At 38.7% G+C, this 17,668-nt stretch overlaps 1 long non-coding RNA gene across 2 annotated transcripts; it reads right to left on the bottom strand.

Moving 5' to 3' along the window:
• Positions 1 to 1,740: 1,740 nt before the first annotated feature.
• On the bottom strand, positions 1,741 to 14,338 carry LOC137855490 (uncharacterized). 2 transcript variants are annotated; one of them, XR_011095756.1, is made up of 3 exons: positions 10,874 to 14,338; positions 10,493 to 10,664; positions 1,741 to 7,810 (listed from the first exon to the last, which is right to left on the bottom strand). It is a non-coding gene; the product is annotated as an uncharacterized lncRNA (long non-coding RNA). The 2 variants fall into 2 exon arrangements; XR_011095757.1 differs by lacking the exon at positions 10,493 to 10,664.
• Positions 14,339 to 17,668: the final 3,330 nt, after the last annotated feature.

Here is a 17,668-nt window from a genome sequence, read left to right as displayed (position 1 = left end):
TTGGCAAACGACAGGCATTAACTTTAAAGGTATTTGAGCTTCTATAGTTGAGCATTCACATTTTATTGAAAACCATTTTAGTTACCTGATTGCAAGTCTCATAAGGAGCGAGGAACCCCCAAACCACCTTTTAAATTAATGAGCTATGCCTGTTGTTCCTGGGAGGAACTCTTGGCTGAAACGACTGGGGTGGCCTTGGTCCTCCTCTTGGTGGCAGCGGGGGCAGGTGAGCCCAGCTTTGCCCTGTACCACCAACCTGAAGGTGAGGTTTGTACCATCCTGAGGAGATCCCAAGCTGCAGAGCAACTCGCCTGATGGATGGATAGGTCCCACCTTGCTGCAGCCCAGGGATGGGTTTTATCTATCTCTCAGGCTGCAGAGGGTGCACTGCCCTCTTGAGTACTAAACTGGGTTGTGTTGACGCTGTCAAGAAACATCAAGGCAGCACTGGCTGCGTCACAGCACCATTTGCAAAATATGTCATATTACACAGAGACTGTAACAGGATTAGGCAAACCGTGGTAAAGTAAACCTTAAACACAATACAAGGAATCCAGCAGTTCTTGCTGAAGTACTCTTGCAATGATCCACCCAGCTTATGTTTGCAATAAAAACATGCAGATAAGACACTGGTATGTCCTACCATGTGGATGGAATATTGATTTGAAGAATGAGTGGTGCTGTGTCTGCACATGAGCATAGGCTTGCTAGGACTTATTAAAGTGTTGTGGGTTTGCCTCTCTATGGTTTGGTCATGACCATGAATAAGACAGCTCAGCCAAGAGGAGCTACAGAGGTTTCAATTCTGACAACATTAACAGAGAAAAAAAAAAAAAAAAAAGAAATGATGCTGATATTAGTCATATAGAAATCTCTGATGATGCACAATAACTATTTATGAAATTACAAAGGATATGGAGTAATCAGCATGAACATGAGAAATTGGTCATGTAGGATTGAGAAACTGCCGAATGCAAAGCCAAAACGTTGATGATGCATGCACAGCCAGATCTATATTTGAATTAAAATCCTCATCTGTCCAGTGAAAGACATCTTTCCCCTTGAACGGGTCCGGAAGGGTCATGCAATATCTGAAAGTTCACGATCCATAGCTGTCAGAAGTGGCTTTTAAATAAGCCAGCTGGTGATCAGATGCTGGGACTTGCTATTTATTTTGCAAATCATACCTGCGGACATGTTTCCTTAGCAAAGCCACTGATTGTGACAAATGTGTATAACAAGTGCAGTCTTCTATTGATTCTCACATTCTATTTTCTGCTTTTGGTGGAAACAGATGGAATTCAATTTTCTCACAATTACTATTAGCCAAGAATAACATCACTTAAATCAGTGCGGGGGAGGTGGAAAGTTGCAACTACAAAAACACACAGCCTGAAAAGCTGGATATTGAAATGTGACTTGCAAATAACCATAACTGATGCCTTAACCAGGCCCCAATTCAGAAACACACTTAAGCATTTTCTGGGCTCGTAGCAGTGTGTCCTACTGACATTATACATGCGGCCTTCTGCAAAAAGGATGATCCAGATTGTTTTTGTGGGTTACTCTCATGGAATGACTGATGCTTAAATGGTAAATTCTCAGAACATTTTCCACTAAAAATAACAAACCCAGGACAAGGTTAGATGCAGCTGATGTTAATGTAAGCATATACAACTGTGCAAAATCTTTGCTTACCTTGCAAAACAATAAAGGGAATCCTTAAGAAATTAAAATATCTGTCCATAATTAGAAAATAAGTTAATAGTTCAGCATGTAATTAATCAATCATTTCCAAATTTTGAATCTGGTTTAGATCAGAATGTTGTAAATTTGTAGAGGGTGTGTTGCATAGCTAATATATGAGAACACACACAAAAAAAATCCCACACTGTGTGAAGGTTAAGGGTAAATCAAGTACCTGAAGTTAGTAAGTACTATAATTAAAGGTTTTCTTGAAGTCCCAGTTTGACGCTGATTCTTTTGCTTCATGCTGAGCTCTCAAATGACGTGAACACAGGTATTTCTGTTCCATTATTAAGTAGGGCTTCTGGCTTTGTTTAGTAACTAATATGGGATTATTAGATTCATTCTAGGCTTCCTTTTGTCCTTTTCATTGTTATAGTATCTTAACAATTTCCCAAACTACTCAATTTCTGTCCACAATGGCCTTGTAAAGAGGCGTTATTAGATCTATTGTACAGATACTGAATGGAGCCAGACACTTCTTTGTCAAAAAGGCACCAAGATAAGAAGAAGATGACTCTTTATTTCAGAGCCTTTAGTATTTTATGGTGCTTTATGTGTTCATAGCAAAGATTCATGGGAATCATACAACTGGTGTCAGAAATAAGGCATGTGAAAAAAATAAGGTGACTTTCCAATGGTCATCTGTGAAAGACTTGCCCCAGAAAACATGTAACCTATAGCTTAATGCCCAATGAATCCACTTTTTTCTTCAGGGCAGCTCCCAATATGTGCCAGAAAAAAGCCCAAGAAACTCCATTTCTGCTCCTGCATACTGGGTCTGGAGTTACATTCCCACAGTTTTTGGAAGTTGCACTTTTAATCCTTAGCAAGTTGACTGAAACTATGTAAGATGAAGTGTCTGTTTTGGCCAAGTTTGGGGACATATTCATAAAAGCAGAAAAAATGCTTGTCCTACCCCTGAAATGATGCTCCTGACATATTTCAAACACCAGAAGCTTTGGGGCTGGCTGGAATATTTCACTTTGTCTTTTCACATGGCCAGAACAATATTTGACCTCAATCTCCTCCTAAGAAACAGCAAAGCCAATTTTACTGAAAGTATTTCCCCATGGATATAATGGATAAAATAAATAAATAAATAAAATTGGGTGATTATGAAGTGCTAATCAAACCATCCCAGTCTGAGTAGTCACATCTTGACCACAACCTGAACATGGAATAATTAAAAAATGGAAATCTATATTCCTTTGTGCAGCATTCGTCACTTCTGAAGGCACTTGGTCAGAACGAGCAATTCCTCTTTCAAACCAGGCAAAGAAAACATGACTGAGCTTGGCTACAGAAAACCCATGGGTACTTCTGGAGCTGACAATCTGGGGCATGAGAAGTGCTGGGGGGGTGGCATCTGACCCATCTTGGCATCCATCTGGCAACGAAACCTCTGCATCCCCAGCTCCCAGCCTAAACAGCTGGATTTCCCATCCTTCTGCACAGCCATTTGTACCAGGGCAGGGTGGCTGCACACAGTAGAGGTCTGGGGACACCAAAGTTGTTCTCTCACTTCTCCTGGTTTTCCTCCACTTCCTTTGCCCCTGTGGCTCTTGTGATGACACATTTCCCCTCCTTGCAGCCCTGTGTTGAAAGGCTGTAATTTAAGCCGAGGTTGCATCGTTGCTCTCCCCACAGTTTTCTGTCATTTAAATGTTTCTCAAGAAATTACTTTGAGGGTTTTAAATTTCTCACATTAAAACCTAACCGTGTGTCAGCATCTGATACATATTTAAATAAGTTTCCAGTGTCCTTGTTTAATTTGCAGCACTGAATATTCACAGAAGTCAAATTATGAAGCACATTGGCGTCAGGATATTTCCGTACCTCCCTGTTGTTTTTCACTTGTAGCTTCCAATTCTAACATCTTCGTTTGAAGAAACAAGTAAGGACAAAACAATTTGAGCTGTTCTTATTGTGAAGGGATTTCTAAGCAAAGGCTTAACAGGCTTAGCATTTACGTACACAAGACCTGCAAAAATTGAGATGTTGAAATAGTCACAAACTTTACATATGAGACAGAAACATAACTCTTTTACTGCTCTTGGCACTGGTTAAATCTACAGAGGAAATTGAAGATTTTTATGATTCTATTAAAATTACTGTTCAACACATTCAAAGGGATGATAGCGAAACATAAAGGGCAGTGTCTCATACGTTACTGTTAACCTGGCAATATCATTTATATTGAAATTTGACTTGACTTTCAAGCACCATTTGAAAGGTTATTGCATGTGAAACTAAATTAAGCAATACAGTTGAAGTTTGCCCTTTTATAATTTAAAATAAGAACTGCATTTTTCTTTCCCTGAGTCCCCACTCAAAAAAAAAAAAAAAATATCTAAAAAGTGCCATAGGACTGTTCCTCATCCTACCTCCCACCAGTAAAATCCCTGACTTGTCAGGGGGGTGGAAGGCAAAAACGCAGGTGAAAAAGCCATACCCTTAGGGCAGGGCTCTGGTGCCAGAGCTCACTTCAGCCAGAAAGCACATAAATGAAGCTGTTTCACCCTTACACTGGAGTACCTGAAATTAGATAATCCTCTTGCTCTCTGGTTTTCAAGTCTTGTATTTCCATCCCTGTCTCTATTAATTTTGGGCTGATGAAATCTTTTCCCATTACGTCCCAACCTTTACCTCTTAGACTGCTCTAGTTATTTGAAGCACAATAATTTGTTTAGCTAAGTTAGCCCACTGTATACGTATGAGTTGGATCGAATAACCCTGCTTCAGTCACCTCTTTAACTTTTCCAGGAATTGTATTAAAAACTAACATCCGTCTCCCCAAGGGTTTGTAGTTTGCTCAGCAAGCCTATGTAGTTTTGGTAAATAGCTTGGAAATTTTAGAATTTGTGTGAAAATATCCTTAACTGAGTGGGACCCCAGGAAAAAAAATATTAAAAAATCAAAGTCATCCTCATCCTGAGACGACCCTGGAAAATGCAACTTTTTATTGAGGCTAGCTACTTCAACAGAAACTGTCAGGCTTTTCTGAGAATCTCTCCACTGTGCTCCTGCCAACTCTACCACTTTGGGCATTAATCTACCAGATTTCCAGGCAGCTGGAAAGCTCAGACAAATGGTCACTGTGCACGCAGTGCGGAGTCAGCTTGCGCGTGTGCATAGTGCCTGGGCATGCCAACTACTGCAGACCTGTGAATATTGGCATGCCTGGGCCTGCTGGTGCTAGCAGGGGAGGCAGGATGAGGCCAGCAAACAGAACCTCAGTCCAGACAGAGAAGATGGTGCTTTCAACATAATGCAAAGATGAGGCAGAGTTAAAAATAGGAATTTGCTACAAACAGACTGCTTAATGGGACAGGGAGGACCCATCAGAAGTTGCCTTTACTGAGAACAATTTTTGCTAAACGGGGAATGGATTTTCTTAGTTTAGAAGTTCAGCACAAGTGGAAAATTTGGAAGCAGGAAGGACTTTCCCTGAGGTTTATTGTTGTTGCTTTGTAGCATTTTTCAAAGAATGCATTGTGTTTTGTGGAAAAATGGAGGGGTATGGAAGGTTGCAAGAATCATGTAAAAATATTTCCCTCCCTTCAATATATCTCCTTTAATGGAAATACTTGGATTTGACATTAGGAAACATATTCATATTTTCTAAATGAAGTTATAGATGGATGAAATGTATTGAACTGTCTACTTAACTTCCCAACCCAAATAACCATGTTTCCATTGTATATTTTTATAACTACATGTGTGTATAAATTCATCCATCTCTATTCATTTTTTTTTTAATTATTTTTTTCCATGCTGAACAGTTCTGTCTCTACTCCCACCAAATTCCTGCTTCCTGTGGTTTTGAAAGTAAACAAGCTCAGAGGACATGAATGGAAGCAAATAATGTAAACAGGAATTCTCATGCTAATAGTACCAGTGCTTTGCTATACTTAGAAGTGGAAGTCAAGTCAGTGGCTGGTGAAGCAAATCTCCTGCAACCAAGAAGGAAGCAGAAAAATAATCAACAGGCAGGTCATTCAGTCTGCAGAGGAAATCCGAGGTGCAGTTTCACAATACTCCAAGTCCACAACAATATCAGTTCAGAAGTTCCCCCTCTGCCTGACCTTGGACTTTTAGTAAGGCTTGGGAAAAGGAAAGAGTGTTTTAAAACCACATAGTCCAATCATCTGATTTGTAGTTTGACCTTGCAAAAACATGTACTGATACAACTGGGGAAGTGATACTGAGAAGAAATAAGTCTGGACACAGAAAGGACTCCACGGTGGACCTAGATGGGCAGAGCTTTCTGCCAAAGCCTGATATACTAGGAATAAAAAAGGGAAGACAGTCCATTAGCACGTTCTTTGATTTCATTTATCATATTTAGTGAGAGTTGGTAGAGCCAGAGTTCCTGGACAGCCTCATTTCTGGTTGGATGGACTAATTTCTTCCTGATGAAACAGCTCTGGTGTCATCTCCAGTTGCTCCATTCAAAGTGATGTCGTTATGCAAGAGCCATCTGCCAAGCTCAACTTTTTCATGAGCTGCTTCGGGACTTGTGAAAAGATACAGGGATTTTCACTTTAGGAGAAGGTGGCAGCAATACCCACATACTTCAAGTTTTACTTATTACGGTTCATTATTAATACACTTCATTTTGTTATGCAGCTTTTTATTGTCCTTGACCGTGTGTTATTTCTCAGTTATTTTGTTAAGCTTGCTGCGCAAAGCCTAATGTCGACAGCCACCTTGAGCAACATATAGAGATGCTTCTTTGCAGGTGAGAATAATAACATTCAGCAACACTGACATCTTGTGGCTGATGAGAAATGACTCAGACATGCCAGATCAGCCACCAACGAATCTTCTTCCATTGTGTATTCAGCAGTTCCTGAAATATGGTGGTGCTTAAAGGGATGAGTACCAGGAGTCCAGAAACCTAGAGGTTAAAAGGCAGGAAACACATAAAGGTGTCGTTTTACTACTTAACTGAGCTGTCCTGTCTGTGTGGATAATCCGGTTGGTTGCGTGATAATCCTTTTGGTTAATCTGCATGTGAATGATTCCCTCCAGAGGATGAGGATAGAGTCTGGGATGTTTGACGTGATGAGCAGAAGCTGAGACTCCCTGCAGTTGATCTTCTTTGTGTTTTTCTCCTTCATTGGGAAACTGGGAGAGAAAATACCCCTGGAAAAGGCCCCAGGAGGGGTCTGTTTTATTACCTATTGTTGTCACCAGAATTAAGATCAGCAAAACCAGGCTGAGTCTCTTCCTCACAGCCAGTGGAGCTTCTGCTTCTGGGGGAAAGGTGTGGCAGGGAGACCATAGGGAAAGATTTGCAGGAGCAAGTCCTGGTCAGCTGGAAATTGGCAGGCTTTTCTGCACATTTAGGCCAATGAGGTTTAAATATGCCATGTGTAAAATGGCCTTTATGCTTTAAGAGTGGGTATGATGACAAAAACCCAGTTTGTACTCCTATTGATTGTAGAGAAGGCAGATTTATTTTTTAGGTTTAAAGATAGACATCTGTGACTCGGCAAAATATGATGGTCAGCCTTGGACTTTTCAGTCGTTAGCAGCTTCTTGGATTCCTTCCTTGTTTACAAATGCTTGTCTTGATAATGAACATCTGTATCCACTTTATCATCTGAACCCAATAACAAAATTATTACTGAACATAAAGTGTTGTGCAATTGTCTTTTGCAAGTATCTAGAGAACTTTCACGCTTCCTTGAGGATGCTAGAGGTGGGTTTGCAAAGAGTAACTGTACACTGTTTACAGCCTGTGCTCCTTGAAATCAAAGCAGTTGGCTCATTTGGAGGCTGTATTGTGTAAAAACCTTAATGAAAGCTGTGGGAAGAAATGGAATAGGCCACGCCTAGCTGGTGTTTGGGATTTTAGATTGATTAAGAAAATCTTTATAGCTGGCCTTTGGTTTTAAAGATCCAAGTAAAAAATGAAGCTGCTTCATACTTGGGGTCATATTTGCTTATTGTCTTGGGAGATGAGGGAGAACATTCTCTTCCTATTCCTGGAATGAGTTTACTTTTTTTTTTTTTCCTTTTTGCTCTTGTTTAGAAATGATTTAAGTAAGTTAACCTAGTGAGAATATGAAAACAAACAATATTAGAAGTGAATTCTGCAATTTTTAGTGTGCTTTGGCACTTTTTATATCACTGCATTAAGTCACCTGAAAGCACTGACATATACAAATGCTGTAGTTTAGTATACTACATAAAATTCTGATTTAAAACAGTTGAAATCATGTTTTGGAGAAAAATACCCTTTTATCTGCTCTGTTGACTTCACTCAATAATACAAAAGATTCTTAGTAGATAGGAGCAATCTGCAGTGAAATCTATTATTCAATATAATTTAAAAGTTGGTATTGTGGAGCTTGCAAGAACCATTCACTCATACTGATGTTTTTCTCTAAAACACATCTACTTGTATTGTCTAACTATATTAAAATCTATCACACTGAATCACAGATGTTTGTTTCAAGAATAAAAAGTGCTCAATTCAGCAGAAACTTGCAGTAGTATGCTGAGTTAGCACCTTTCAAAATGCCAGCCAACTTGGTGTGAATTTTGTTTATTTACTTTCTGAAATGTATTACACTGACTTCGAGAAGAGTAAATATCTCTAATCTGTTCCCCCTCATTTCTCAAACAGAGCTTTCTTGCGCTGTTTACAATACGCACTTTTTCATTTATCAAAAAGACAAAAGTGAAAGATATGCCAGTATGTAGCACTTGGTGATATGTAAAGTAACATCATGTCCTATTTTACCTTTAGGAATAACATTTTTTTCCCTAAACCAGTAAAGGCATTGCTGTTTCAATAGCTCATACCAGAAGCTAAGCCTATAAAATTAATGTATCTTTTTGTGAACTCTATTAGGGAACAGCACAAGCAACTCATTTTAAACTTGTGACCCTAACTTTGACACAAGAATTTGAAAAGAGGGCATCAAACATTAAATTATGAGTGAATGGAGCCCTTCAGTCCCTTCATAATTCACATGCAATGAATTTGAATAGATGCATTGTTTCCAGAACTGTAAGCATGGGAAAATTGGGATATATGTTGAAAATTGTAGTATGCCCTAATTTGATCTTAAGCAGTTACACTATACACAGTTGAAGCTTGGTGAAACAGCTGATGGAACAGACATGAGATGTTTTGGGTAAATTGCAGGCATTTCTAATGTAGGCTGTTATTTGTATCATCATTAGGGAAAGTGAAGCAAAGAGATCCCTGAGACTTTCAGAGGTATTCAGTTGTTAGCCCAACTGTGTGTTTGTCAACAAGTCAACAACATTTCTCCATTGCCCAACATCCCTATAGAATTCACCCCTTGTTGGAGTAACAGTGGTGACAAGACTGGATTGCTGCTAGCTTTGACCCCTGTTCATGTATTGAGCCTACTACCATTTTCTTCCCCTCTCACACTGTATAACATATGGTCTTTCATCTGTAGGTCTAGAAAGCCAGATGTCCACAGCTCTTTTGGTCAATATAATCAGTTATGCTGCCAATCATAAGCCCTTTAAACACCACTACAGAAAATTACAGTTTGTTTTTATATTCCTAGTCTAAACCTATTTACCAGGCTCATAATGATGCTCTAAAACAATATCTGTACATTGCCTTGTCATGCACAAACTGCTGTATTTTATTTGTTAAGTAATGGACAAACAATGAAGCAGCTGTTGAAATGTTGCACATTTTTTTCCCTCTCCAGCTGAATGACAGAATTTGCCAGGTCATTAAATCAATTTCATACCGATTTACACTTGATAAAATCAATCATCTTAGCTCATATATTTGGTAGGTAGAAAGACAGTGTTGTCTACATTGTAATGCTATACTTTAATCATTTTAAAATTGAAAACAAAATGATCCTTTCCAGTGTCCACAACAGAGTAACCCAAAACCTGCTAAGTTTTTCAGTGCCAGATCATTAAAACTAGAATTCTGAAATGACCAATTTATAAACTAAGAGGTTTTATGGAATAATTAATCAAAATATGGATCCGAATGGTAAGTTGTCCTCTTCTCAAAAGTGAATTATGTTAATCTAATCAATAGCTTGATAAGAAGGAAAAAAAATCCATACAATGTTTAGAGCTGTTAATTTTTGTGTGCCTGTTTTTAATAAAACAGCTGTTTTCTATATTATGCAGGCAATCCATGCATTGAGAAATTGGAAAAAAAAAAAAAAAGGAAGTTTCATTCTCTATCTGCAGTGTAAGACAAAACCAATATAAATACTATTTACAATGAGATATAAAAGCATTTATAATGTTTTTGAGGAAAGTCAAAAACTTAAACTTTGATTTGCATAACAGATCATGAGGATGTGAGGAGGAAGAGCCAATAACTAGTCTTATTCACTTGACTTTTATAAAAGCTCTGTAGCCCTTCATTAAGCAGGGTTTCTTTTTGATACAGGGAATTTTGCCTAGTTTGAAAATTAGAGCACAGCCATTCAGAACCAGTGTGTGTGAAGACATGAGAATCAGGCACTACTGACCAAAAGAGTTCAAAGCATTGGGAAGAAATGTATATGTCTAACATTTAAGCATGAGAGGTCACTCTTAAGTACTCGGCCTCCTTGCCCATGGACAGCAGAAGTCATGTTCAGCTATTTCATTTCCCTATAGAGTAGCAATCTGTGGGGATTTGGGCACCCCATAGTGGCCCCAGCAAAAGCTGACAGGGCAAGCTGAGAGTTGAGAACAAATGCTCAGAGAAAGGTCACACCTTGAATCTCACCTCTCCAGATGCCTTGTTTATGGCTGCAGTGAAGTTGTCTTCTTGTGTTCTCCAGGACCTGAAGATAGACTGATTGTCTAAGATTTCTGGATATTTCAGTTATTTTGTGGTTGTTACTTGTCCCACCGGGAATGCTTCTTACAAGATGCCCATCTCAAAAATAGGTTCAGTTCTTACAAAGATAAATTGGCATTCAAACATCAGAAAACTTAGCTTTAAAATGTGTTCATTCAGAAGTTTTTTTAAGCTTTTTTTTTTTTTTTTTTTTCCTCCCCCCCTCTTTCTAATATTACATGACAGCTTGGGGTCAAGAGAACTTGCCTGGGAAGTGAAACACCCAAGTTCAATTCCTTCTTCATCCTCTAGGTTTTAAAGACCTACCTCTTACCTCCTCTGGGAGCAAATGAGAGGATCTTGGCTGATGAAAGGTGGGATCTTCACACACCCTGTTTTTCTCTGTTCTGCTTCTCCTGTCCAGATGAAGTTGTGTCATTATAAAGAATGAAATTTAGGAATAAGAGGAAGACTTAGAAGTTCCATGGCTTTTTATTGCACTAATCAGTACTTACACCTGGGATAGGTTTCCTCTGCTGTGCCATATTAACCTTCCTTCTGCAAATGATCAGTTTTCCCATAATGAGTGGCTGGTTTTTGAGAGAAATTTATCATTTGTGTCAGAGGAGGGAGGTCTGCAAGAGAAACTCACAGAACAACAGTTTTTCATCTTTTTTCTTTTTTTCTAGCTGGTTCATATCCTACAGTTTATTATGCAAAGATCTGTACGAGTGAGTGCACATGACTATGTGGATGAAATTTCTCTAGTATTTCATATCTGAACTTATCTGTCATGTCATTTTCCAGTTTCTTTCATTGTTTTCTGATGGAATTAGAATTTGCTTAGGGTTCTGAACACCTAATTATTAAAATAATCTCACGATCTAGTAAAATAGGCTCAAGTCTTGTGATTTGAGTGAAACCCCATGGCATCATTGAAATGGCTGCTTTCAGGGAGCAAATCGGCATGAGTTTCCAAGTCACATATCAAAGACTGTGCTCACTTTTTATTTTTAATTTGATACTTGTCTTCAAAGTGGACTTCATAAAGTCAGTACTACCTTGTGCATTCTTCATAATGTCCACGTCAGGGTATACTCCAGAACAATGCCACGCTTTATAAACTGAAAATTGGCTGTGCAAACTTTACTGAACGTATGAAGTTGCTGTTGATGTCAAATCGCTCTCCAACAGACATATCAGGCTAATACACAAAGGCATTGCTTTTCATCATGTCTATCAGTTTAAAATAATTTTGCTTTCTGATTCCAGCAATTAATGTTTCATAAGCTAAATAAAACTAGGAAAATATCTCTAAGGTGAGAATACCTCTGTTTTTTTGACTCCCCTAGTGCAAATATTCACACACATGGTATGGTTTACCTTTAACTGCAGAGAAGTCCCATCACTGGGGGTGGGACTATACCTATGTAGAATTTTGGGTTGATAGATTTTGGTGAGTTGAACCAGGAGCTAGGAATATTTCAAACTATTTTTTTTTTTATTTATTTTTTATATTTTATATATTTTTTAATATTTCAGTTCTGTATTCAGGATGGTAATGCTTGCCTAAATGTTAGCACCTGGTACTAGATTCACAAGAGAATTTCTGCTCCAAAGCTTCTAATCCCTTCTACTCTTAAAGACCCAATTTGCTCTCACTTGGTAATTTTGCAGTACCCAACTTTCATTCAGAAAATATCACAGACCTCTAAACATTTACATGTGGCCATGCACAAAAGATTTGTCTTAATCTACAAAGACAGCCATGCAGTGAAAAGTGCTTACCTTAAATCTGGACTCCCTCCAGTTCAGACAAGTCCTCTAACCCACCTGACTGTTGAGTAAAAGTGGGAAATGGCACCATTCCCCCAGGTTAATATTGTGCAAAGCCTAGTGTGGCACATACATCTGCAGAGTACTACCACATGTGGCCCTGAAGTGAAGTTAAGGGATTGCCTACTTTGCAGATCTTTTGGCTGCAAGTTCAGTGCTGAGTTGCTCGATAGTTTTCTTAAACCTTAAATCTTAAGACTTAAATCCTAGGTGTGTTCAGTGAGAAACATTTAAATAAATTTATAAGTCCTAGGGAGAAGTCTAAGTGTTGCAAATCTCAGCATAGATCCCTTTGTGGCTCCACACAGTCTGCTAGTGCCATTCCATGTTATATTTTTGTCTGAACTGTTATTATTTGTAAGTCTGGATGGCACATGATAGCACTCTGTGGTTAAAGAAAAAATATTTCTTTTCTGAGTATCTGTCAACTCCCCTTAATTTTGGGTTACCAGCCTTCAGGAGCATTTTATCTGCTATGGCTGTCTAGAGATGTTTTTTTCAAGTCGGCAGAAACAAGAAGCTGCATATAAAACCATTGTTTGATACCTGCAGCTTTTCCCTTCTTCCAAAAAGCCTTAATTATTATGTTTCATCTATCTTACTGTTGAGGAGTTGCTGTATTCTTAGGAGTTTATTTATGGGTATGGTAGACACATATGCACAGCATCATTCTTGGCATACTGTTACAGCATTTGTACTGAGGTAGGGGCTACTTATGACAAATACCCTTAAGGAGAGGAAAACCTACAAGTAAAGCTTTAGGAGATTTTGAGACCATTGATTTATTTTTAATGTCAAATCTTGAATATCGTGTTCATTTTTGGGTTTCCCAACATGAGAAAGGCAATGACATTAACAGAGTGAGTGGGGAGTCCCTGGGATAGTAAGAGAACAGAAGAACATGAAGTACAAGTAGAAACAGAAAAGGCAAAGGGTGCTGTGTCCAGTAACATTAAGAATATAGAGAGGACAAAGCCAGAGTCTTCTTGGAGGTCTGAGACAAACGACAAAAGTTAAAACAGGAAATTCTGATTAGATACAAGGAGAAGAATTTTCCCCAGGAGGTTAATTGCTCTGGATCTGGGACTCAGTGGGGTTTTTTAAACTCCATCTGTGGAGATACACAAAACTCAAGTCCCTCTGTAGGCTGATTTATTATACTCTGAACTGGTGGTTGGGCTAAATGACCTGTAGGGTCTCTTCCAATACACATAATTCTGTGACTGTATAAGAAAAAAATCTGTATTAATTTGGTGTTTACCAAATACAGGGTTACAGTGAGTACTAAAAAAATATGTCAAAAATTGTTGTCTATCCTTGAAGAGTTCATGCTACAAATAAAGCAAAGCCTTGTGTATGTGGAGGGAACTGGAGGTGCACTGAGGTGAAGTGATTTGCTGAGGTCCTACAGAAATTCAGTGGTGGAACAAGTTAAAGAATTATCTTGGTCTCATTCTTTCCACTGTCTCTGTTCAGACCATGGTGTACACAGAAAGCATTGTTAGGTTACACAGGATGGAAGGATTGCAAAAGTAGGATTAATGTTTTGGTTTCTTCACTTTAAAAAAAGATATTTCTGTCGATGACATTTTGCAGTAGTGGAGGAAAAAGTCCTGCTCACAGGAGTGTAATATCCAGATAGACACCCTATCACTGTTACATGAAACTTTTCTGCTGAAGATGCAAAAACCAGTTCTGGGCAAAGGGCTCCCAGTTAATTGTCTGTGCAGTCCCTAAATGGGTATATTTTGGCAGTTCTAGTGTTACAGGATGTAAAAATAAGTTTGTTTGCAAAAAAATATTTGAACAAAGGAACTGCATCTGTCTTCTCCCTCAATGGGCCACAAGTTAAAATATAGTGCAAATTTTGAATAACTAATTTCCAAAGAGATTCACAGTGGCTTGCAAAAGAAGACAAATAGAAAATGACCCCTTTACATATATGATGCATTCTGCTTCTCCTGCCCTCCCTTTCCTCCCCCTCCCTCCCCCCCCCCCCTTAATAATTAGAAACATGGTTTCACTGATACACTTTACAAAACCATTCTGGGATTTATGAATTTAAAAGAAAAAAATAAACTAGACGTGAATAATTCATACTTAAATAGCTCTGGGCCAAGATATTGCTTCAGTATTTCCAAGTATGCAGGTTTTATTATTCTCTTAAAGTATGAATAAAAACAAGGTTGTTTTATCACACTTGGACTAATCAATGATATGCCCAAAGCACAGTTGGCAGTAAATGATCTGTTTTAGTTTAAAACATTTTTTAAATCGATGTGTATTGTAAGGGAGTCATAAAAATCTTCACATTAAAGATTTTTGAGCTATAAAAACAAGTAATATATAATTTTTTGATTTTTTTTTTTTTTTAAAGGCAGTAATATTTCCAAGTAAATAGGAGATGGGCCAAGCAGTTCCCTCTGAATTACTGTTCATCAGGCTTTCACACTCTATTAAGGTAACCTTCATGAAATATTTCTACATTACACTTCATGATGTAATTTGAATGCATTAGAATTAATTTGCCAATAAACTGCAGGGAAAATATGGAATATGGAATATGCTATCCCCAAAAGCTTATGAGCTCTCTCTATTTAGATTGGGTCACATTCACAAGGGTTTCCAATGTAAAGTTTGCAGGCAAAAGTGACTCCTGTGACTACAAGGCTTTATTCAGGAGTATGTTCTTTGCCCGGGTAGGGAAAATAATGCTGTCAATGTCGAGCCATCGTGTCTGTGTGCTGGGCTCAAGGTGTTCAGCTCACTGAATGAATGCAATACACTGAGAACTCAAGGAGCCCTGGCTGACTTTGTTGGGATAGAGACTTCTTTCCCAACCTCAGGCAAGTTTCTCCATGGCTCTTTTTGCCAGCTAGCTTTCAGCAACACGTGTTGTGGTACCAGTCCACCACTGAGCCTGTTTTCTTGCCTAAAGAGTTGCTTACCTCCTGTTGAACATCCTGAGCCAGCCCTTTATCTGTATGGATGAGTGCTTGGCAACTTGAGCTCACCCAATGACATCAGAAGGACTGTATGAAATAAGATTTGCAGGGCAGTGCCCCTTGGGACAGTTTTTGTTTTGTTTTGTTTTGTCCAAAAATTTCTATGTAAATATTTAAGGTTGCTTCTAATCTCTGCCACCCACCTTTGGCGCTGAGGGTGTAACTCAACAGCCAGGGAATCACCTGGGAACATAGGGGAAAGCGGTGACAAAGTTTTCTCAATCTACCTCCAACTCTCATTCACATTGCTGGCAGCTTTGACGTCTGCATTTCTGAAGAACCTCTCGCTGTTGGTTTTAGTTCAAAGGCAATAGATGTTCCATATGTGTTCACGTCAGAAATGCCATATTGAGGTTTGGAGAAGATCCACATAAGGCGAGACTACGCTTCCAGCGTTTCTGCTCTTTGCCTTTGATTATGGTCAATGAGAGTGAATGGAAATACTGACTGCAGGACATAGCTTGTAGTGAAAAACTGGCATATGACATCTCATAACCTTCATAATTGCAATTTCCTTTTAAAAACATATAAAATACATGAGCTAAGAAGGTCAAGAGCTGAGTTTTTCTAATCCTCAACATTTTATGCAAATTAACTGGCAAAAAACCCAGCTCAACAAGAAATCTCACTCACTCAGGACTCAAACCGGACATGTCCAAATACCAGGAGACAAAATCCTGTTTTGTAGGATTTCCATACATTAGTGGAAATGAAAGTACAGAAAACCTCAGAACCAGGACTATTCTCACAAGAGTCCTGATTTGTTTATAGATCCAAGAGGTCTGCATCACCAGAATGAAGCTGGAAATCTCTCTTTCTACAGTACTTAAACCATTTTGCATAGCCTTGGAGGTCTTACAGTAAAATTGTCTCAATCTCCCATTTGTAAATAGGGATAGTGAAGACATAGCAAAGGTTTTTGACGGCCAGTTGTCTCTCCATGTTTGAGATCCACCTCTGATATCCTCAAAGCCACTGCTCAGCAGGAGCCTAGATTTGGTCAGGACCAAAGTGTTCAGGGATGAGCTCACCAACCCGGAATACATTGACCTGTCTCACAGTTCTGGAGATTTTCCCTGGAAAAATGTGTTATGCTGTTTGTCCGAGGTCCCACAGGAGCTGGTGGTAGAAAAAGCATCTGAAACGTAAAGGAAATTAAGAGTTTGTTACCTCAAGCAGAACAAAGGTCTGGAAAGTTAAGAAGAGCTAAAATGCAAGTGATGAGGTGAGAGGTGCAAGTGGTCACCCCGTTGACTGGAATAGATATTTGTGCACCATCTGTCATTTCTCCGATAGGTTTAAGAAATTGGAGGGCCAAATTTTGCAATGTTTGTACATTTTTCCCCCCTGCTGAAGGCAAAAAGAGAAGAGAAGGTAGGACGTTGCCTGCAGCATTTAAGAGATATTGTAATGGGCCATGGAGAGATGATCCTAGCTTGAGGTCAGATTAGTGGAAAACATCAGGGGATCAGCTGGTGCAAGAGTTTCTCCTGTCCAGTCTCATCTTGATTTCATTTCAGGTCTCTACTCCCATAACTTTTTCCTGAGTTTTAAGTCTGCTGTCTCCCTACCTAGAGGATGATTTGGGGTATGTGAAGGTCTGATCAGAGACCTGAAATATTTTGGATGTATGTTTAAAAATAAATAAGAATATGCAGTTCATGATCTGAGATTGCAGCAGAGCGCTGGGGCTGATGCTCTTATCCATTCTCTTGTTCCTCTGGCAGAAAAATCTTGGCACTATGTTGAAGGAGCGTATTATGTTTCCAGTGGAAGGAAATAATTCCAGTCATTCTCAAGTAATCCCTCTGTCCACTACTGCATTAATGCTACAGGTCCTTAAAAAGAGACCCATCTAACTTTCTTTGGCTAAAATATGGTCGCTGAATAAAGAGGCAGGAAATTAGATATTTTTTTCTTTGAATTTCAGCAGAAGCTATCTCCTCACACTCACTGCCAGAAGTCCTGAAAAAAGTTTCAAATTCATAAATAACATTTATTCTTATTGAAAATTTTGCAGAAATATTTGGCAGTGGAGAAAGACCAGTTGTAGATTCTTTACAGTAAAAAAGTTTAAAATGGAAAGTCTGACACATTCTTAAGCTATAATAACACAAATGGGATCACTATAATTTTCAGTTCTGATTATAGGTTATAAAATCACTGCCAAATACCCATATATTCATGAGCCTGCAGAAAACAATCTGCAAAATGAAATATGGAGAACTGCAGAAGGAAAGTACAGGCAGCTGTAAATATAGGAGATATAAAGATGAAGCCA

This window comes from Anas acuta, chromosome 4 (genome assembly GCF_963932015.1).
Source record: "Anas acuta chromosome 4, bAnaAcu1.1, whole genome shotgun sequence".
Taxonomy (NCBI): domain Eukaryota; kingdom Metazoa; phylum Chordata; class Aves; order Anseriformes; family Anatidae; genus Anas; species Anas acuta.
The sequence above is the reverse complement of the archived record's forward strand: the minus strand, read 5'-3'. Positions and strand labels throughout refer to the sequence as shown.